Below are 25,398 nucleotides of genomic sequence, written 5' to 3'. Positions count from 1 at the left end.
TCACAACAACAACCAATCAATCAACAAATAATGTGACACGTATACTTTAACAGATAATTACAATATATTTGAATACTTACAAAGTTTATAATGATATGTGTTACATTACAAATATATGAATATATATATATGTAAAAAAAGGCAACAATAGTAAACCGCTGCTCGAAACTCATAAATCGATTGAGAAAAATTCAAATCCGGGTTACAAACTAAAACTGAGGGAAACGCAACACGTCTAAATTTCATGATATAATCGTCTTAATAAAGCACAAAAAAACTTTTTCAAAAGACGAAAAAAGCACAAAAAGATATTTAAACAAAACGCTTTTGCGCAGGACGAACAACGGATGTTCTTAAATACTGCTATGATATGACATGACGATTACAAATTAAACGGCTCATTAGACGTAACAAAATGGATCTTTATTATTAATTTTTATTCAACAGAAAACTTTGAAAATATCAACCTTTTAAAACAATGATTTCGTTCATTCAAACCGTATTGATATAATCATACCAAAAGAACATCATAGCAGTACATTCGAAATGTTTTTGGGAACTTCTTCGTCTTTGGTCATTTAGTACCTGGTTCAAATTCGTCATTCATATGTGAAAATGTGAAATTACAAGTTTACACAGGTACATGTATTTCAAAAACTTTTTTTCTGTAAGTAACAGCAGCAAATACATTTTTTTCTATGCTCTTATTCATAAGAAAATGAATAGTTTGAAACAGGAAACAACTCAGTGTTACTCTGTAATTATGACAAGCTTTTTAAATTAACTTCAAACTTACGATATTTATTACGTCGAATAGTCCTCCATTCAATTACAGCGTCAGTATCAATGCAACATTTTTCTGAAATATCAATCCGACATGTTGATGTTCCCATATAAAAACTTGCTGCACAACACTGTAGGTTTGAAAGGCATAGAAGTGCACATTCAATCATTGACGTCGACTCAACATCCACGGTGTTTTCGCTCTGCAGTGCTCTAGAACTGCCCGCTGTTTGAAATATTACTTCTTTCGCATTTATGTTTACTAAGTTTAAAAGACGTGTTGCAATGAAATACATAGTTGTACAATACAGAAAGCTACGAATTGTCATACTGATTTCGGTATATGATAAGCGTATTAGTTTGATGAAGAGTGGACTGCAGTCATGGAAGTGATATGTTTTAGAACAATAAATCTCCAATGGGTTGTCTTAAGTAATCACATTGTGATCAAACATAAAAAGGATTAAGAAAAAACATTGATCTGATTAGTTGCAACTAACCAATAGAATATACATGGTACTACTGCAAAAACCAACAGTGCAACTCTATATTTCAACATAAAGAAAACTTCAGCTATTAATATCAGAAACAACTATACCATCATACGGAAGCTAAAAATTCAATTCATTGAAAAGTGCCGTATACTGCATTATTTTGGAAAATGTCAAGAAGCTTACGTTTTGGTGCCCTTTATCATTTTGAAAAGCTGTATGCAGGACATACGTTTTACCATCGGAACAATGCAAATAAGTATAAAGGTTTCATTGAATAGCAATGCCTTACAGTCTTAAATGTTTTTGTGTTATGTTATATCAACGGAGATTACCATAAGATTATTGAAAATATTTCCGTGTTGAATAAATCAAAGAGTATAGAAAAAGAAATAAAGAAACAGACGTTCTGTGAATAATATTTCTATTTAATTTCAATGTTATTTCAACATACGATCAATACACTTTTCTGTGTCTTGAAAATATTTCCTCTTTGAATAAATCAAAGAGTATAGAAAAGGAAATAAAGAAACAGACGTTCTGTGAATAATATTACTATTCAATTTCAATGTGATTTCAACATACGATCAATACACTTTTCTGTGTCTCTGTAGCAACATTCAGCACTGCCTGCATATAAAATGTATTCCTCCATTTGATAATATTCCAGTGCGTTCCTTATGATGATTTATAAGGCAAGATTGCTGTTTACAAATCAAACTCAATTGTGATAAATTCGATGTAATCTCTAAGACAGTTTTACGGAGTCCATCAGTACGGGTTTACTAAGATGTGATATATGTTGCACACATGGCAACGGAAATGTTACAATTGTCGTTACCACAATATTGGCCTAGTTCATCGATCGAATGAGACTTATCACGGAATTTGAACTTTACATGATCAGCACAGCAGGTGAAACTAGTGGATCATAATCAGGTACTCCTGCTGAACACTAGAAATCTCCCTGTATTTAATTAGTTTCGTGTTGCTAAATCTAGATATGTTAAGTGTTTTTTTTTTAACTGGTTTGTCTTGTTGTCGCTTTTTGGTTTTGGTATAGCAACCGCTTTATCAGTTTTGCTTGGACTTATAAATTTTGAATCTTCCCTCAGTACATTCTGCCTCTTCTTGCACAACTAAAGCATTTTAAATAAGATTCTTCTAAGCCAACTGTTCCCAGTAAAGCAAGTAGGGGTGGGTTTTTTTTTTGGGCCAACTGTTCTTCCAAATAATATGAGAATGTCGGAGATCTAATATACCGATTTTTTTTTAAGAAACTGACGACTATTCTAAAATTTTCGAATCATTCAAAAGCTTATTATACTCATTCGAATACAAAATAAAAGGATTAAAATTTGAAATCTTACTGGTACTTTTACACTAGAGAGTCTATTAAATACAGTTTATATAATAAAAATATTCCAAAACAACTAAACGTACTTCAATCCAATCAAAATGCTAGTCAGTGATATATATTGCTGTTGGAGGTTGTTGATAAAAACAGTGTATATGTTCGGGCAAATTTTTTTTCATCACTTCTTTCGCCATTCAAATTTTTTTCGTCAACTTACATAACATACATTACGCCTGTTTTCTTATTTATCATAACTCTATGAATCTTGGTCATATCCCACATTTCAATAAAAAAAATATCTGGGGTTCGTCTTCAATCAACTTTTGAATCGAAAGACGATACCAATAAATGAACCATTAGTGAATCACAATACATCAATTATATGAAACTTAGAAGACGTGGTATGATTGGTAATGAGACAACTCTACAGAAGAGACCAAAAGACAAAGAAATTAACAACGAACTGTAGGTCACATTACACATTTCAGCTCAACAATGAATTAAACCTTTACCACAAAGTCAGCGTAAAAACAAAGCCCTCAAATGACAAATGTAAATCAATTCAAACGATAAAACTAATGTATGTACAAAATACTGAACGAAAAAAATATGACACACAACAACAAACGACAACCACTGAATTGCAGGCTCCTGGCTTAGACAGTCATATACATAATGTGGTGGGTCAACCTAGTTTGTCGGTGCCCATCCCTCCTAAAACCTAGGACAGTGATGTAACATTATAACTTAAGTTTGCAGTTTTCTTTGTTGTGACTTGTGTACTATTGTTTGTCTCTTCAGCTTTTTTCTTTTTTATCCATTGCGTTGTCAGTTTATTTCAGTCTATAAGTTTCACTGTCCCTCTGTTATCTTTCGCCCCTCCTTTACTTCCAACAGAATACTTTGCTTTAAATAGTTTGTCTCAAAAATTGTCTTGTTTGTGTTTTAGAAAACTGATATTAAATGCCCAATATACTTGACCGGACTGTACCTGTTTTGCCTAGGTCAACTACAGACACCAGAAAGAACGCTCTCCTACGAGTTGAGGATCCTTACATGGGTCTACTAAATATCGTAACGATAACCATATGATATATATGTTAAATCACAGAAGTTGTACTCACTTGAAAAGAACAGGGCGGTTGCAAATTGTGCAGCACACTATTAAGTACTCTCCGTTTAATTTTGTCTAAGTTTATGTAACACCAATAATTTGGGCTTGGCAAGAAAGTACATAACAAACCTAGAACACATTGAAAGGGTCCTGTTTGATTAGTGCAATTGTTATGTACTATCAGACTGTAGATACTACAGATACGGTATGATTTAAATAATAAACTAAATATAGATTGATATATGTACTACTGAACCTTTATGTCATATTAGTATACGTATATTTCTGTGAAAATTGTACAAGACAAACCTGTTCCTTTTGTGTTGAAGCTTCTGGCGGTGTGTTTATTATGTGGATTTCCGTATTTCCCTGATTTTCCCTGATTTTATAATATTGTTCCGACAAAATCAGTAAATAAAGGCAACAGTAGTATATTGCTGTTCAAAATGAGGGAAACCTATCAAATATAAGAGGAGAACTACGACACAACAGAAACACAACATTGAAATGTAACACATTCAGAAACGAACTATAATATTACAATGGCCATTTTCTTGACTTTGTAAAGGACATTTTAATAAAATAAATGGTGATTTCGTGATTAGCCAATCCTCAAGCTTGTATGACAATGTTAAATGAACCATTAAAATGACAACATTACATGTCAGGACTACAATACAAATAAAAAGAAGAACATATAGGGTAGAGAAACAAACAAATAATAGCTACCAAAAGGTACCAGGTTTATAATGTAATACGCTAGACGCATTTTGCGTCTACACAAGACTAATCAGTGACGCTCAAAAAAGTTCGAAAGCCATAACAAGTACTAAGATGAAGAGCATTGAGGACCAAAAGTTCCAAAAGGTTGTGTTTAATACGGCTTAGATTATCTGCCTGGGATAAGAACATCCTTGGTATTTCGAATAATTCAGAGTTTTGCAAACAGTAAATTTATAAAAATGACCATATAAAAGATAAACATGATAACATCGAAGTGGTGACAAATACATTAAACAACTTAAAAACAAGCACATAAAACATCACATCCGAGTTAGCCGAAGAGATCATCGCATGAAGTGACGTCATTTTTGAATTTATAAAAATTTCCAAAAAATAGGATAGAATTTAGGATAAACTTCAAGATTAGGTTTGTAATACTGATATAACATTTATTATAAACAATTAAAAATTACAATACTTAAAAATGCAAAATTGAAGTAACTAGATATTTAATTGTATTATCTAGCTATGTCGGTGCTTCATTGTGGTTTTTTTCTAAATCAAGCTGTAAACCAAAGACATCAACTTATACTGGTACGACAGATCGACAACTTGATAAGTGTTGTATATGGACATGGCTAATTTAGAAAATGGTGTTTTACCTTTTATCTTTTGTTTAGTGCATTTTTTTTATATATAGGAGTTTGGAAAATCCAAACGTCTTTATTGATAGGTAGTTCATCAATACATTTGACCGTCGATTTTCCTGTATTAATGGTTTTTATTCGTTGTGAGTCAGGGCTTCGGGTTGAAGACCGTACTTTGACTGACACTTGTTTACTGTTACAAATTTTTAGTTGTCTTATTGGCAATCATACCACATCTTCTTATATCTATATGCAAAAATAATGGTATGTTGACCTGAATACGATTAATTTAATTGCTTCGGTTGCATTCAATTCGTATGAATGCATCTAGGAATGGTAATATAAGACAATGAGCCACGCCTTTCTTATTAATCAACAGAACGATTGGCAAACAGAGTTTTTAAAATCTCAGTTCAAAAGATAAACGACTTGTATATGATTTATGAGTTTAATGAGTTTTATTGAAATAACAATTAATGACTAACTAAACCAGCTTCATTAAGAGTTGAGATAGTATACAAAAACAAGGACATACATTAAAATCTTTTCAGCTTTTAAGGCGAAGTGTACGTAATTGCACGCCTCTAGCGGAATACGGGATTAAACACGTTCATCGTTAGTTACGCAAGTTATCTCCCTTACTCCAAGAAAATACACACTAAAGAGAAACTACTTTCTGCAGTCTATAATGAATCCAACAAGCACGCCTGTGCTGTCTTAAACCTCATAGAAATTATCTCAATAACTCAAATTAGAAATCATAGCATTCTGTACGTTGTTCTGTGTGCAGCCTGACTTAAAAACACTGTTGTTTTTTTGTTGTTTTTTTTGTTTTGTTTTAGACGCGTAGGAGAAGGCATTTCGTGTTTATGAAATCAACAGAAAGAAAAAACGCCTCACAACAACATTATAAACAAATAAACAAATAAACATGTAACAATTTTTCTTCTATTGATATCAAATTAATTAAAATGAAACCTGAATTGACCCAACAATATCGTTTTAAAAAGCCGTAGTCTTGAATGAAAAACACAGTACTCAACATAAAGTTTTATAATAGGTTATAAATAATTAATGAAAGACGTGTGAATTTAATTGTTTTATTAAAAAGACGTTGAAATGTTCGTATTTTGTGCAATTGAAAATTTAAGGACATGATTTATATTCATATAAGATATCAGACTATACCAAGAGAATAATTTAATCACTAGTGCAACACTTACAAGTCGGAAGAACAAAGACGGAAAACAAACAAAAAATAAACAAATTAGGCCCTAAAAATTACTCAGTAACTTAAAAGTTGTCTAATTCTAACATTTATCTTAAAATAAGTAAAAATTGTGTCATTCAACTCCCTGTTTTCAACTTTTTCTATATGTGCAGAAAATAGGTGTCTTCTATTCCGTCTGCAATTTATGGGAAAACTAAATCTAAATTTAGTACCATATTGAAATTGAAAGTACACATGTAAAATAAAATATAACATGTCGTTTCTTCTTTCACAAATTCCAATTTCAAAGAGATTTATAGCGAAATCTGTTTTCTTTTATTGTGGGCTGTGTGCATCATTCAAAATTAGAGAATGTAAGTATCAAGTCTCAATTCAAGATTATAAATGAAAAGAATATAGAATTATGCGGGGGGGGGGGGGGGGGGGGTAGGACCTTTATCGGAACTCCAGGATCGGCTGATTTTAAGCTATGGATTTCGGGATTGACCCTTTCGGGATCCAGGAATTCTATTTCCGAATTTCGGGTAGTCGGGATTTCATTTTAAATCGGAACCTCGGGATTTCGGGATCTGGATAACTCCCCCACCCCCAAATTGATTGGATAAAATGAATGGATTGCCGCCCCTAATTCAAACTGAAGTCCTATAAACTGACTGGTATTCGAGTTTATTAAAAGAAATAATTGGTATCTCTGACTCATACTGATTCAATACCGTAATGCCGAAAAACAATCATTTGTTTCCGCGAATTTCGACACTAGTAACCCGAATTTAACTTGATCGGACAAAAACGCATTAACGCTGTTTAAATGAGATTAACCGTCATTTGATAAAGATTGACAAAAATTAAAAATCATTTTTAATTGATTTCAATGCATATCAAATCATTTTAATGCCAGTCAAATAGATTCGCTTGCAGTCGTTCAATTTAATTCAAGTTGGCGGTAAGTTACGTCAAACAAATAGGCCACGCCCCCGTTAAACTATTTCAAACTGGTATTAATTCGTTTTAAACCGTGTTGAGACCCGAGCTTTTAACAGGTAAATCACTCAAGCAAAACAACATCGATGTATCTTTCGTTTATTTGTTTCAAACTTTATCGACTTATATATATATAAATGCGTGTATTCTTATTAAAGTCATATACTTATCACAATTTAAACAAATGAATGATCAATACACGTAACATATAAGGAATTTAAATAAAAAAATAAAATATTGATGCACGGTTTAAAAAATTTAAAACTTGTGAATCTGTTAAAAATAAAATAGTTAGATGTTTAACATATTTTTAATTTGCCCAAATGCAGTAGATCTTTATCTCACATATTCGTTTCAAAACTTGCTGAGTGCTATGAAAACTTGTGACAAGTCAGTAATGTATGGTCCATTGCAATGATTTACGAAACTTTAGGTATTCTTGTATATTTCCGTTTCTCTTTTTCTGTCTTACTATAGTGTACTCGTAAATTAAATATAGACACGGAAATTAAAGTTACTTAGTTAGTTAATAATAGTTTAAATCGATGTATCTTATATTTTCGGTCAACAACAAATATTCCCTAGCTGTATATTGATATATGAAATACCTTGTAATAAAAGCAATGTTGTGTTAAATAATAAAATTAATGAAGATAATGTTGACATTTGTTGAATTTAATAAACAGTTCAGTCTTGCACAACTTTGTAAATGAAGGAACAGCTCAATAAACTTTTAAAACTGTGTTTCAAATTGTAATATCGGTCACTGACGCGAAACAGGCGTTCATTGTGGAAAAGCAGCACAATACGAAAATTGTGAATTGTGGTTCCGATTCTGTACAGGGATTATTGTGCTGTCATGCACCGTGACGTACAAAACGTCTTGCTATAAATGAACATATATTCTGTTTATATGAGATAAATTTTAGTCTGCGATAACGATGGGATGGTTGATTTAAGTTTTACGACCTTGACTCTAAGTCGACATTATCTTACGTCTAATGCATTTAAAAAAAACCCGTATATTTACGTTTAGGACATTTAATATAAGTCTACCTACCAAATTAAAATCAACATAACATTATTAAAATAAACAAGAATGAAAAAGAAACAATTATGCATTGTTGCTCTGATATAATTTTTATTAACTATATTTGAGCGGTAATGTCTTAATAAAAACTGATTATCGCATACATACAATATTTCATCTAGATGCTTTCGTTGAAGTTCGCGTTACTTATCAAAATGAATTTCATTGGTTAAAATGTTTGCAAACTTTCAATCAAGGTGTTCTCATCGAGGTCCGCGTTCATGTTTCAATTCAATACACAATATTTCATCTACTAGGTGCTTTCGTTGAAGTTCGCGTTACATAGTAAAATGAATTTTATTGGTCGGAATATTTGCAAACTTTCAATCCAGGTGTTCTCATCGAGGTCCGTGTTCGTGTTTCAATTCAATACACAATATGAAGTCCAATAAGGTAAAAAAAAGAATTTTAAACTCTACGATGTCCGAGTAAATAAATAGAATTTAGAAAATAAAACACTTTTACGATTCTTCCAACACATTAAACTTCCAACACAACAATTATACTATCCTTTTCGCCGATAAATAATTATTACTATAATATAAGAACTAGGATTTGTATACTATTCAATCTGGGAACAGTATACCTAACAATATATATGTTCCTGATTTGATTTATTCCTCGAGAAAATAAATTTCATTTATTCACTTAAATCAATAATTGATCAACTTGAACTTTGCAAAAGTTACATTAATATATCTTTTCGCATCCTTTACTTTAAGGTAATTAAATCCGAAAAACTAAAAATAATTAATTGTATTATTTAATTTAGATTCTTTATTTCTTATAAAACCAAGTCAACGGTAAAAAGAAAGATATTTTTACATATAATATTAACATACAGATTTTTACGTATGACCAGTTTGAATAAAGCGAGCAACAAGAATGAGAGATTGGTGATCAGCCTGGAGAACATACTTTTATGTATATATAATTCAAATTAATTTACACAAATTTTTCAAAACATAATATGTTTTGAAATAAATAAAGTGCCCAATTTCGAAACATTTACTCGGCTTACATAGTTAGGTTTAAGAAAAAGGTCTTCTACTTTCTGTTAGAGTTGTGCAGTTTAGAATACATCAACCTATCTCTTGAGAGTTACAAAGTTCACAGTACCTTTTCTGTCTCATAATTCTACGCCATCTACCGGTTGCTGTAGGTAACCGATGATTTCCAGTTCTAAACATATACAACGTTATCTTATCTTTATAGCGTAATAAATCTAAATATTCTGCAAATTCAAAGATTTCTTTAAACAGTTTTTAACATAATACTTTTTGGAGACTATTTCATTTCTGATTTCCAAGTCTGCTGAAATTGGTAAAAAAAGTCTCTGTTTAATGCTCAACTTTAACCCTTTTGGATTAAAACTATAGTTACCAAATATTTTAAAATACATATTTATTCAAGATATTTTTTATACAAATCAACCAATCGAAAGTAAATCCACCATCTACGTTGAGTTTATAAATATATCTATATAATTTACTATCGGAACTGTTAACAATGTTAGACCAAAAAGATACCATACGGTGTTCAACATATACTGACATAGGATAAGAGCCTAGCTCTCCATAAACCATAAAGTTTGGGGTTGATTTTTTTCAAGTTTAAGAAAAGTTTACAAAACTTGAAATGCACTTTCTATTGCATCAATAAAACTAAATCTCCAAATTTCACAGCCATATAGCAATATAGGCCTTACAATCTTATCAAAAAGATCGTACTGACATTTAATTACTAGTAGATTAACTAAAATAATTGATTCAATATTTTTATTAATCAATCGATAAATTGAAGATTTGAATGAAATAAAAACATATATAAAGAAAATATGTGTTTAACGCCATTATTTTTGACTATCCTACAGGTATACTAGCCAGGAGACTGTACAGTGGCGGATGCGGGTTTTGTTCCGTAGATAAGACCTCCCATTTGTTTGACGAAATTATTTTTCAATTGGGACATATGGTTTGAAACCCCTCTTTTCTGTGACCAGTGGTTGTCGTTGTTGTTTGTATTTTTCTATAAGTGTTGTACATCAATCAGGCCGATAGTTTTCTTGTTTGAATTGTCTTAATTCATATTTGTAATATTGGGAAATTTTATAAATGTTTAAGCGGTTAGGTTTTCGCTCGTTGTTGAAGGATGTACGGTGATCTAATTCATTGGCAAGTACACCACATCTTCTTACATTTATTCGTTAAATCATGTAGATCTTCATCAAGTCTAAATAAATAAATGATTTTGAAAATGTACTTATAGATAACTATACAACTTTTAATTCCAAATGGTTATGTTTATCTAACATAGAATTATTATCAGCGGAGACATATACACACTAAGTCTAAACTGGTTTAAAAAATTATTGTCACATGTATATGTAATAGTGTGTTTTTATGTAAAAAAAAATCTGTGAATATCTACCACTACTGTTACCGGCTTAAGAGATCAGCTTTCTCGCGAGCTTTGAATAAACAAATCCAAACCAAAACAAGTACATAAAATGCATATTTTTAATCACAATATAGAAACACTTAAATTGTAATACATATTTTTATGAATAATTCAATTTTATTAAATCTTTGTCAATCAGGCATGTACAGCAGCATCAAGGAATTGTAAATGTATTCTTCTATATTGTGACCTTATTTGAACTAAAAGAAAAAGAAGAAGAAGAAGTCTGGAATTATCGCTATCTGTTCGACGGTCTAAAGATTACAGTTACAGTGTGTTATCGATCTAGGTGTTCTCGCTGAGGTCCGCGTTCTAAATCTTAAGCATTTCATTGGTCAGTAGATTTGCAATCTTTCAATCCAAGGTGTTCTCAATGGAGTCCGCGTTCATGTTTCAATAGGATAAACTATATTGTTACTTTTCTATCAAAGTTAACAAAGTAGATTTTTTTTATCCGAAAAGACGGATTTTCCTACATGTTTTACAATAAAATTTGTACAACGATTGAATATTGTTTAATGCATAAATGTCCAGGTCTAGATCGAACTTGCTTTGCTTCGACGAAAGTACGAAAATAGAAAAATCACAGATTTATATTAAAACTAGAACGTTCAAGAACAGTTAAAGAAATCATCACAATTTTGTTATTGCTAGTTATTTTGTACAAATATAACTATAATGCGAACCCGAGGTTGTGAAATAGCACGTGAAATCGCAACTGAGCGTGAATTCTTTGGAAAAGCGACGGTTCTATGAATACCTATTGTCAATTTCAAGTTCTGTTTCGACATCATTGTAATATATGTCACTGGACGTTAAAACTCAATCCTTAATTTCGTCCTCGTCAAATAGTGCTGTTGGTTTCTTTTTATTATTATTACATACTAGATATAGGAAGATGTGGTGTGAGTGCCAATGAGACAACTCTCCATACAAATAACAATTTAAAAAGTAAACCATTATAGGTTAAAGTACGGCCTTCAACACGGAGCCTTAGCTCACACCGAACAACAAGCTATAAAGGGCCCCAAAATTACTAGTGTAAAACCATTCAAACGGGAAAACCAACGGTCTAATCTAGTATACATGAATACACCACAAGTTATTCCTATGTAATGTCATTTACTAGATATTTAGTGCAAAGTAAATTTTAAAGATGAAAGTCGTATTAGTTCGATAATGCTTCAAACTAAATATAAACTGAGAATACATGTATAACTGCCATATTCCGAATCCCCGACATTCATTTGTGTAAATGAAGAAAAGATAACAATGATCGGTATCTGTGTGAATCTACGTCTCAATCAAGCTTCATACAGATGATACAGAATATTCAAGATTTACAACTTTTCTTGAATATATGATTGCCAATGGAATAAACCATGCAGGAGATTTCAAACTAGCCCAATTAATTTGTGTGTGAACTATAACAACTGAAATCGTAATTCTGTTGTAGTGTATATTGGTCGTTTCTGTAACATGAAGGCGTATGGCAACCATACTACCATACTTAGTTCAAAAGTACACCACAATCCTTTTCTTTGTGCATAATACGCTCAGGTACATACATCTTACTATTTTGCATGGATTGGTAGTAAATGTAACTTTTTAACTGTAGTCGATTTGACATCAAAGTATCATACGGAGGCTAGGATTTATAAATCGGCTAGTCTGGATGACTTCGTACAATACCCCCGCTCCGCATTCATTATAGTTTAAACATACATAATTTAAAGTTTAGATCCTTTAGTTTGCATATATATGGATATGACATTTAAATTTCGTATTGCTTAGTTCAACCTGAAACACATTTTATTTGATGTCACCAATGGTAAACATGTAAAATGAAACAATAACTTACTATAATACCAATGTAAACTTTTGTTGTATGATTATACAAACCGAGATCACTACTAGACTAGGTGCTACTAGACTAGGTGTTGACACGCTCAAATTAACAAAATTGTGTTTCAAAGAACCAATGCACCAAATTGATTTCATAGGATTTAGTTTAACATTTAAACCAGTTCAAGGAATGTATTACTTGACAAGAACAATTAAAATGTAGGACAAATTTGGCTTACATCACGAACTTTGTTCAAAGAATAGTACCAAACATGTGACAAAAAGATGGGTATGTAACAGAGGTATCGCAATCACTGATGGATTGGTGGATAGTTACTGTTTGTTCAACGTTCAGTGACAAGTATATCATGTGCATATTGCAATACCAAATTAAACTAACTTTGAGCAGACGACAAAAGCGAAATTGTGACAAATTTTTTTTCCTAGTGTTATTTAGTCAAACATGTATATGGAAAGTAAATGTTACTATTATTTATTGAACAAGATAAGAGGATCAGTCACTATTATTTATTGAACAAAACAAGACTGAGTTCAAAACCGCTAAAAGAAGTTAAACCCGGTGAATGACACTCCTTATTGCTGAATTTGGGTTTGGGTTTGGCTGACCTTAATTTCTATTACGTTTTAAAACAATTATTCAAATTAAATATACAAAGATTTTACTGGGTTTTTTTTATGGGGGGTGGGGGGGGGGGGGGGGGTGTCATTTACCCTAAAAAAAAAAAACTATACAGGCCTATAGTATTTTGAAGCATTTTTGAAGTATTCAAATATTATGAAACGTCTTATATTTTTTACAAATACAAGGAACAAGCAAGTCTGTCCAAAATGATTGATATTTCAGAAAATTGTATAGTGTGTTCATTTTAAACGTAAACCAGAATGCATATAGATGTCTCTATTTATAACAGTCACAAATCATTTCTAGAAATAAAAATCAGCGATTTACCATTCATGCAATACTATTTTGTCGAAAGTGATCGAGATAACATTATCAGGTAATTCAAGTTATCGGACACTTAATTTTTTCCATAATATGTTATAATAGTTAATATCCGAGCCATAAAATACATTTATTATATCTGGCATAGTCCCAGATTATATTCTTTGTTAATATGCATCCTTCATTTAAAGTCTTGTTTTTCTTATAACACTTTTCATCGTATATCAGGGGCACTGCCGAAAATAATCTTTCAAAAAGCAAATCTAACTTGTAACCTTTAGAACTTGTATGTCTGATAATTTGATCACATGACAAGAAATTTTACAATAAACATTGGTCACGCACGATAGATTCTTATGTATGACATGTGCCGTTACAATAGCCAGTTTACACGCATCAGCGCACACATGTTTGTCGAATAGGTCAGTTGATTGGAGGAAAGTTACCGAAAACCACGCCTACCTTTAACTAATACCCAATCAAACGCCTTTGACATAAGCATAAATAATGCATGGGTAAGATTACAGAGGGCTGTATAGCCAGTCAAGGTCGTTAAAAACTTCCATTTGTACAGAGATTTTGTTGCGTATTCAATATTTGAAAAAGTTTAAGACTCTTGATTCAAACTTAAAATTATAGAATATGCTCGTAATGCATTTTCGCAATTTCGTTAAATTTAATTTTATACATAATTTCACCTACCTGGTGAGGATAAAATACAAAGGAGTAGGTTCAGTAAGACCCCTTTTTTGCCCCAAAATATAGCAGTTTAACAAAGTTCTGATAATGTAATCGTTAAGCTATTTATTGGAAAGTAGAATGATTCTGCTACATAAATATGGGCTGTTTTTGACAATAAAATGCACATATATCGGGTACTAGCATCATAAAGTCATGCTAAATTACTGAAATCTTCACAATTTTAGCATTTTAGTTAAATTTTAGATGGTTTCTGTCTAAAATGAAAGTGGCCGCATTCGTGTTCATTCATGATATTGAAACGTAAGTTGTATTTGATGATAATACATAATATATATAAAGGTTGAGGATGAACACGGATGCGGCCACTTTCATTTTTGACAAAAACCATCTGAAAAGTGACGATTTTTGGCAAATTTGATAGATTTTTCATATTCAAGCTTGAATCGGAGCGTTTTTAATGACTAAATCAGTTAAAATCTTTCACAAATACTAATTGAATCAATTGAAATAGACACTTAAGTGTTTTAAAAGTGTCTAAAATATTTCGTCAGATGAACTTGAAAATTTAGGCCAAAATCGGCCCTTACTGGACCTACTCCTTAAAAAAAAATGCAAATTACAACTATTTCGAATTAAATGGTTGTAATAAATGGGTATCAAAATGTATTAAACAAAAAAAACAAAGACCAGTTTCAACAAGAATGCTTTGTTTTTATTGCAGAATCGCATAAAAAATTCATGTTATCGTATTTTCAAAAACAATTAACAATTTGAAAACTGCTTTTCATTTTTACCTTACTGAATTCATATATTACGCAAATACGCATATGTGGTAGTCGCCACTTGCCGCTCAGTAAGTCTAGAAGGTGGTAGGATTTACAGAGAAGACAGAATATGTCGCCTCTGTGACACAAACAACATTGATGACTAGTTCCATTTCATTATGAATTGTAGAACATTTAAACTATAGAAAGAAGGAAATGTTTACGGAACTACTGTTAGTCAAACCCTAATATATCTTTAAAGTTGATCAACATTTTAACTCTTCAAATATTGTAATATAAGAAAAGCTATGTAAAAAATATAAATGTGACAGTCAGCTCTCCATGTTAATTTAAATGTATCGTTTGCACGTGCATGTAATAATTTTACCTTATAGTTATGTTTATGTATGTTCTTGATAACTAGTAATTGAAGTTTTATGAGAAATAAAGTATTCGTATTCCTTTAAACCATAAATTACAGTACACGAAGACAGCCTAAGGGTAAAGTACAAGTGAATATATCATAAAGATTATATTTAATCCTCATCCGTACGCGTCCTTGTAAATGCAAAACTCTGGATTTTACTTGGTTCAATGTTCAGTGGTAAGTATTTCATATATGCGCAGGTCCTGAGACAGAAAATCGAATTATTCATTCATTTATGGTCTTCAAAAATAACGATTGCGGGATGATGGACAGGAAGACTTCAAGCGTAAGTGTGTGAACTAGCTGTCAGTAACTTAAGTACTCTCAGATCTTTTCTTGCTAGTGTCTTTTTGTTGTTCTGGTACACAAGTGAATCTTTTATTGGTGAAGACCCTTTAGCGACTATAAAAGATGAACAGGAATAAAAACGCTGACCATTGATAATTTGTATTTTTGTTAAGCATTGACTTCGTGTGCGATTACTGTCCCGTGTATGTTTACTCCATATTCCTTATGCATATAGATGTCTCTATTTATAACAGTCACAAATCATTTCTAGAAATAAAAATCAGCGATTTACCATTCATGCAATAATATTTTGTCGAAAGTGATCGAGATAACATTATCAGGTAATTCAAGTTATCGGACACTTAATTTTTTCCATAATATGTTATAATAGTTAATATCCGAGCCATAAAATACATTTATTATATCTGGCATAGTCCCAGATTATATTCTTTGTTAATATGCATCCTTCATTTAAAGTCTTGTTTTTCTTATAACACTTTTCATCGTATATCAGGGGCACTGCCGAAAATAATCTTTCAAAAAGCAAATCTAACTTGTAACCTTTAGAACTTGTATGTCTGATAATTTGATCACATGACAAGAAATTTTACAATAAACATTGGTCACGCACGATAGATTCTTATGTATGACATGTGCCGTTACAATAGCCAGTTTACACGCATCAGCGCACACATGTTTGTCGAATAGGTCAGTTGATTGGAGGAAAGTTACCGAAAACCACGCCTACCTTTAACTAATACCCAATCAAACGCCTTTGACATAAGCATAAATAATGCATGGGTAAGATTACAGAGGGCTGTATAGCCAGTCAAGGTCGTTAAAAACTTCCATTTGTACAGAGATTTTGTTGCGTATTCAATATTTGAAAAAGTTTAAGACTCTTGATTCAAACTTAAAATTATAGAATATGCTCGTAATGCATTTTCGCAATTTCGTTAAATTTAATTTTATACATAATTTCACCTACCTGGTGAGGATAAAATACAAAGGAGTAGGTTCAGTAAGACCCCTTTTTTGCCCCAAAATATAGCAGTTGAACAAAGTTCTGATAATGTAATCGTTAAGCTATTTATTGGAAAGTAGAATGATTCTGCTACATAAATATGGGCTGTTTTTGACAATAAAATGCACATATATCGGGTACTAGCATCATAAAGTCATGCTAAATTACTGAAATCTTCACAATTTTAGCATTTTAGTTAAATTTTAGATGGTTTCTGTCTAAAATGAAAGTGGCCGCATTCGTGTTCATTCATGATATTGAAACGTAAGTTGTATTTGATGATAATACATAATATATATAAAGGTTGAGGATGAACACGGATGCGGCCACTTTCATTTTTGACAAAAACCATCTGAAAAGTGACGATTTTTGGCAAATTTGATAGATTTTTCATATTCAAGCTTGAATCGGAGCGTTTTTAATGACTAAATCAGTTAAAATCTTTCACAAATACTAATTGAATCAATTGAAATAGACACTTAAGTGTTTTAAAAGTGTCTAAAATATTTCGTCAGATGAACTTGAAAATTTAGGCCAAAATCGGCCCTTACTGGACCTACTCCTTAAAAAAAAATGCAAATTACAACTATTTCGAATTAAATGGTTGTAATAAATGGGTATCAAAATGTATTAAACAAAAAAAACAAAGACCAGTTTCAACAAGAATGCTTTGTTTTTATTGCAGAATCGCATAAAAAATTCATGTTATCGTATTTTCATAAACAATTAACAATTTGAAAACTGCTTTTCATTTTTACCTTACTGAATTCATATATTACGCAAATACGCATATGTGGTAGTCGCCACTTGCCGCTCAGTAAGTCTAGAAGGTGGTAGGATTTACAGAGAAGACAGAATATGTCGCCTCTGTGACACAAACAACATTGATGACGAGTTCCATTTCATTATGAATTGTAGAACATTTAAACTATAGAAAGAAGGAAATGTTTACGGAACTACTGTTAGTCAAACCCTAATATATCTTTAAAGTTGATCAACATTTTAACTCTTCAAATATTGTAATATAAGAAAAGCTATGTAAAAAATACAAATGTGACAGTCAGCTCTCCATGTTAATTTAATTGTATCGTTTGCACGTGCATGTAATAATTTTACCTTATAGTTATGTTTATGTATGTTCTTGATAACTAGTAATTGAAGTTTTATGAGAAATAAAGTATTCGTATTCCTTTAAACCATAAATTACAGTACACGAAGACAGCCTAAGGGTAAAGTACAAGTGAATATATCATAAAGATTATATTTAATCCTCATCCGTACGCGTCCTTGTAAATGCAAAACTCTGGATTTTACTTGGTTCAATGTTCAGTGGTAAGTATTTCATATATGCGCAGGTCCTGAGACAGAAAATCGAATTATTCATTCATTCATGGTCTTCAAAAATAACGATTGCGGGATGATGGACAGGAAGACTTCAAGCGTAAGAGTGTGAACTAGCTGTCAGTAACTTAAGTACTCTCAGATCTTTTCTTGCCAGTGTCTTTTTGTTGTTCTGGTACACAAGTGAATCTTTCATTGGTGAAGACCCTTTAGCGACTATAAAAGATGAACAGGAATAAAAACGCTGACCATTGATAATTTGTATTTTTGTTAAGCATTGACTTCGTGTGCGATTACTGTCCCGTGTATGTTTACTCCATATTCCTTTATTTTCTATAAAAGCGTTTGTCTTGACAGTAGGTTGACACGACTTATGACGTTACGCCTCGAGTTATCGTTCCTGACGTTATCGAATAACGTTCACACAAACAAGTCAATGCAGCCGGTTCTGCAATCACAAAGTGATTAAATAATAAAAAAAAAATAGTTTTGGAAACTATTTGACATTTTTATGGTAACCTTTTCTAGATGCAGAGTGTCGAAAGTTTGTATGCAGTACGTAACGGTAAACGTTTTGACATTGGTTGCTTTATCGTGTTCCAGCAATTCTTCTGCTCATTTTTAACCTTACTATATACTTTTAATTTATATTCTCCTTTTTTTAATATTTAAGCATCTGCACGATTTATCTCTATGTTCTTATGAAAAATAGACTGAGTTTTATCACTTTATTTCATTTTTAGTTTATTTTGCAATAAATACTTTTCATGATGCACGCTGTATCCTCATGAAATTTTGTTTTGAAAATAAAAATCTTACATGTATCTTTAGAAACTTAGGATGATGTGTAAAAAAACGGGAATTCGTACAACTATTAATTCGTGTTAAAATGGTCGTCAAAATCACCGCTCGGACAAAATGGAAAAAAGGAAATTGATTTGGATGAGAATACGGATAGAATAAGTCGAAAAAGTACAATATAAGCAGACTTTGAAACTCAAACAGAAAATAGTTTGTTAGTATGGAAATTCAATGTAAAAAAAAAGTGGTTTAACTTGGTTATTTTGCCGAATAACATTCTTTGTGTTCCAAATGTAAACAGTCTCATAAAACCGTTATAGTTTCGGAAACATTTTAAAAATAAAGTGCTAGCTAGACCAAGTTTACACAGGACATACAGTAACATCGGAATCAGGCCTGAGAAGGTTACCGTAGGCTGAGAAATACATAGAAACTTGATTCGAAAAAAAAAAAAAAAAAAATCAGGTCCCGTTAGAGTCTGATTAAAGCCAGTCCCAAGTATCCACTTGCGTCTATAAACTCAAGCTAATAGTTGGGACTGGCTTTAGTCACTAAGTAAGACTGGTTTCGTTATAAAAAAAATTCTCGAAATTTACAAGCAAACGACTGACTTATTAGTATTCAAATAGCAGAAACAGACTGAAATAGCTAGATCTTGAAATCATTTAGATTTTCTATTCGTGTTAATTTCCGCTTGCATGGGTACTCGTTGGTAATGTAGTTTTTTTGTGTGTGATTTGAGTTGGAAAGGATGTACATGTATAAGTTCGGAGACAAAACGACTAAAAGAGAATTAACATAGTTGCCTTGTTAGGCCATGAGGGGCAAATTGCTCATAATATACCCTCATTGTCCAGTGTCAGTCCAAATTTTTCTGAAACATTTTCCCGGATCGGTTCTATTACAAAACCTACCTAGTATTGTATTCAAGTTAGTGTTAACTTGTTCTCGTCCTGAACATGCATGAAATATTTGCCACTGGACGTTAAGCAACCAACAATCAATCCTACAATTTACACCCGTTACTTGAAACTTTAGCTGTTAAAATTTAAATCATTGCCTATAATTTTTTCAAAGAAATCGACAAAATTTACGAACATTTAGGCAAAAAGAAATATATACGTTACCGCTTGATAATTATAGAAGTGGGGTAACATGAGACTTTATTTATAAAAAGTACAAGTACAAATAAAATAAAAAAATATATATGTAACATATTATTTGTACACCAGTTTGCTGTTAGAACGATTAATAGAGATATGGGATATGCAATTTATAAGATAGCTACAGTTGGACATTTATCTACATCAAAACCAAATACACCAAGCAAATTAATTGTGACTAATGCTAATTGGACGAGTATCTTTTTATTTCTAATTTGTAGTCAGTTTACTAAACGACGGTTCCCTAAATAGGAAAGTTTAATTATCACAGTAACATTTCAGTCTCCTAGTACATATTTGTTTAAGTCCTAAAACTTTTGTTCTTCTGGAGAAAATTCCAACCATAATGAAATAAGGAGGTGCGGTAAAATTGCCAATTAATCAACTTTCTACCAAATACAAAATGACGGAAATTTAGCTTGCTTACATTGCTACTTCATTTTATATCTCAAAATTACCATTCCATTATATGAACTGCATATTCAAAAATATGTTTTGTCACCAATATCCTATTAGAGCACGTATCATCATACTGTTTCACCCGTGTCCGTTCTACCGTCAATCGCGCTTTTGGTGTATACATATAGGGTTTATACGGCTTATTATTATAACTGAGTGCTGTCTTTTTGCTTCAGGTTTAAATTATGTACCTGGTGTTACCAAAAATGTACTCATATTAAAGGTGCGCATTTCGTCTTGGTTTCCTTTATTTTTTGTTCATGACAGGTTGCTGGATTAGACGTTTTGATAAAATATAAAAGGCACGCAGACTCCGGCTTACATCTCCTACATGTGGAATTTCAAGCTGAACCTTTTATATGTCGCATTTGCAGTTCGTTTTACTTAAAGAATGCATGTATGATCTCAAGATTTGTTTCGTAAATAATTTTCGACAAATGACACTGTTGAACTTTGTGAAATTTTGCATACAATTTGCACTGTTTGTCCGACTTACTGAGCTTGTATTGTATTGTCCCGAACATGCATGAACTATTTGCCACTGAACGTAAAACAACCATAAAAAAACGAGCAATTATAAAACTGTTTACTGAATCATATTTTAAAGTACTATATTTCTGCATGGATGAAGCAACGACACCACCATTGCCTTAAACGATGGAGTAAAAAACTCAGTAATTCAAATGAATCACACGTGAAATTTTTCATGTTATTTTCACGTGAACTTTGCAAAAATATGAAGGTATTTTTCATGATTTTAATTAAATTTTAGAAAAAAAGATATTATTTTAATAATGTTATTTTTAAAATTAACGTGCATTTAACGTCTACCAAATTTCGGTGATTTATGCATGAACCATTATCATAAGTTTCACGTGTAACCAACCAGTATAAGCAAGTTTCAAGTATTTCAAATGACAATTTACACTTAGACTATAGTCACAGTAAATGAACAAAAGACAAGTAAATCAGAAACATGCATGGATCACGCAAAAACATGCAGGGGCGACACCGGAGTAATGGGAGTTTGATTCTTGCATGACATTCGCCGTGAAAACAATTTGATATGAAGACAAGCCTTTGTTTCAACTTTGTTTTAAAATTTCCAACATAAGGCTGTTACGGCCAGGTCAATGTTCTTAAGCATCACATATTTTTCTTTCATTTTATTGTTAGCTTTCTTAAATAAATATTCACATATTATAGATTATATTTTTTATAATTTCTTTTTTGTTCAATTTCAGTTAAACACTATTTCTGATTTCTTTTTTATAAATTTTAAATGTCTTTTTCTTTTTCTTCATCTTTTTGAAAACCTGGTTTTGTATTACCACTGACCAGTTCAGTAAAGAAACAGCTTCTTCATGTTTGCATAAATGTGTTTGTAACCAATCTATAGCTAACATGCTATTATTTCCATATTTTTTATTCCGTGTCTATATATAGTCTCAATCCGGGAGACAAGATTCATTTTGTCTGTTGGTTGCTTGGCTAGCGTAAACTAATCGATTTACCTCATACTTTGAAGTTAGATGGGGATTGTTTTTAAATAAATGCTTTAATTTTAGTAATCTCTGATGTATTTATGATGGCTTGGTTTGAAGCGAGAACAGACGAAATATGCGGACTAGTCCTTAAATTAAAGGATGCGAAAAGATATATTAATGTAACTTTTTCAAAGTTCAAGTTGATCAATTATTGATTTAAGTGAATAAATCAAATTTATTTTCTCGAGGAATAAATCAAATCAGGAACATATATATTGTTAGGTATACTGTTCCCAAATTGAATAGTATACAAATCCTAGTTCTTATATTATAGTAATAATTATTCATCGGCGAAAAGGATAGTATCTTTATTGTGTTGGAAGAATCGTAAAAGTGTTTTATTTTCTAAATTCTATTTATTTACTCGGACATCGTAGAGTTTAAAATTCTTCTTTTTTTACCATATTGGACTTCATATTGTGTATTGAATTGAAACACGAACGCGGACCTCGATGAGAACACCTGGATTGAAAGTTTGCAAATATTCCGACCAATAAAATTCATTTTACTATGTAACGCGAACTTCAACGAAAGCACCTAGATGAAATATTGTGTATTGAATTGAAACATGAACGCGGACCTCGATGAGAACACCTGGATTGAAAGTTTGCAAACGTTCCAACCAATGAAATTCATTTTGATATGTAACGCGAACTTCAACGAAAGCACCTAGATGAAATATTTTATGTATACGACAATTAGTTTTTATTAAGACATTACCGCTCAAATATAGTTAATAAAAATTATATCAGAGCAACAATGCATAATTGTTTCTTTTCCATTCTTGTTTATTTAAATAATGTTTATGTTGATTTTAATTTGGTAGGTAGACTTATATGCCCTAAACGTAAATATACGGTGTTTTTTAAAATGCATTAGACGTAAGATAATGTCGACTTAGAGCAAGGCAAGGTTGTAAAACTTAAATCCACCAACCCATCGTTATCGCAGACTAAAATTTATCTCATATAAACAGAATATATGTTCATAGCAAGACTTTGTGTACGTCACGGTGCATGACAGCACACTAATCCCTGTACAAAATCGGAACCCCAATTCACAATTTCGTATTGTGCTGTTTTCCACAATGAACGCCCGTTTCGTGTCAGTGACCGATATTACAATTTGACACAGTTTTAAAAGTTTATTGAGCTGTTCCTTCATTTACAATGTTGTGCAAGACTTAACTGTTTATTAAATTCAACAAATGTCAGCAGTATCTTCATTAATTTTATTATTTAACACAACATTGTTTTTATTACAAGCTATTTCATATATCAATATACAGCTAGGGAATATTTGTTGTTGACCGAAAATATCAGATACATCGAATTAAACTATGTGAAAAATAAATAATTTTTGTAAGTTACTTTAATGTCCGTGTCTATATTTAATTTACGAGTACGTTAATATTGAGTCATTGATAAGGTCTTTGCATCGGAACTAAACACATTTATTCTACAAACAGTTGTTGGCATGACACGGGTTATGTTCTTCTCATATATGTTATGATGGTATGATACTAAACCCCTAACGGGAAGGATTGTGCCTGATGTTCATATGATGAAATCATAATCTTTCAGTCAGTTTAGTTGAAGTCTGGAGCTGGCATGTCAGTTAATTGCTAGTAGTCTGTTGTTATTTGTGTATTTATTTTCTTTGGTTACATCTTCTGACATCAGACTCGGATTTCTCTTGAACTGAATTTTAATGTGCGTATTGTTATGCGTTTACTTTACTACATTGGCTAGAGGTATAGGGGGAGGGTTGAGATCTCACAAACATGTTTAACCCCGCCGCATTTTTGCGCCTGTCCCAAGTCAGGAGCCTCTGGCCTTTGTTAGTCTTGTATTATTTTAATTTTAGTTTCTTGTGCACAATTTGGAAATTAGTATGGCGTTCATTATCACTGGACTAGTATATATTTGTTTAGGGGCCAGCTGAAGGACGCCTCCAGGTGCGGGAATTTCTCGCTACATTGAAGACCTGTTGGTGACCCTCTGCTGTTGTTTTTTTATTTGGGCGGGTTGTTGTCTCTTTGACACATTCCCCATTTCCATTCTCAATTTTACACTATAGTAAAACAGAAACAGAGAAACGGAAATATACAGGAATACCTAAAGTTTCGTAAGTCATTGCAATGGACCATACATTACTTACATGTCACAATTTTTCATAGCACTCAGCAAGTTTTGAAACGAATATGTGAGATAAAGATCTACTGCATTTGGGCAAATTAAAAATATGTTAAACATCTAACTATTTTATTTTTAACAGATTCACAAGTTTTGAATCTTTTAAACCGTGCATCAATATTTTATTGTTTTTATTTAAATTCCTTATATGTTACGTGTATGGATCATTTATTTGTTTAAATTGTGTAGTATATGTCTTTAATAAGAATACACGCATTTATATATATATAAGTCGATAAAGTTTGAAACAAATAAACGAAAGATACATCGATGTTGTTTTGCTTGAGTGATTTACCTGGTAAAAGCTCGGGTCTCAACACGGTTTAAAACGAATTAATACCAGTTTGAAATAGTTTAACGGGGGCGTGGCCTATTTGTTTGACGTAACTTACCGCCAACTTGAATTAAATTGAACGACTGCAAGCGAATCTATTTGACTGGCATTAAAATGATTTGATATGCATTGAAACAAATTAAAAATGATTTTTAATTTTTGTCAATCTTTATCAAATGACGATTAATCTCATTTAAACAGCGTTAATGCGTTTTTGTCCGATCAAGTTAAATTCGGGTTACGTGTGCGAACAGCTAGAAATATATTCCCCAGTTTCAATTTGAGTAACTTGAATAATTCAAGCCCTTTCCATGTCCGATTTTCTCCCACACGAGAAATGTAGCATTCGTACATCAGCTGAATAATACGACTGAATTATTCGGGTTACAATTTGTGTAAATCCCGAATGCACATAAAAGTAAAGGTCCAGCCTGACTTTCGGAAAAGGACTTTTGTAGATTTCAGATTGATTTCCAGAAATAAAATTCATACAAAAATGTTTCACGCAAATATTCGTCTTCAGACGTGTAAAGATATACAACGGTTACTAGCCGGTCTGGATTGTAATAAAAAGAAGCGCATGCAATGCATAAAATATATAATGTCGTGGCTCAGGGATGTGTTGAATTATAGAGATGCGTATGCGGCACATAGATAAGATTAATTT

The 25,398-nt window shown here is 31.8% G+C and overlaps 1 long non-coding RNA gene across 1 annotated transcript in view; it reads right to left on the bottom strand.

The window, feature by feature from the left end:
• LOC139481894 (uncharacterized) overlaps positions 1 to 24,278 on the bottom strand; it is a 137,272-nt gene extending 112,994 nt beyond the window's left edge. The window contains exon 1 of the long non-coding RNA XR_011654722.1: positions 24,189 to 24,278. This is a non-coding gene — a long non-coding RNA (uncharacterized lncRNA). The remainder of the gene's footprint in view (positions 1 to 24,188) is intronic.
• Between the last annotated feature and the right edge of the window lie 1,120 nt (positions 24,279 to 25,398).

Source organism: Mytilus edulis, chromosome 7 (genome assembly GCF_963676685.1).
Source record: "Mytilus edulis chromosome 7, xbMytEdul2.2, whole genome shotgun sequence".
Classification (NCBI taxonomy): Eukaryota; Metazoa; Mollusca; class Bivalvia; order Mytilida; family Mytilidae; genus Mytilus; species Mytilus edulis.
This window is presented reverse-complemented; position numbering and strand designations above follow the sequence as displayed.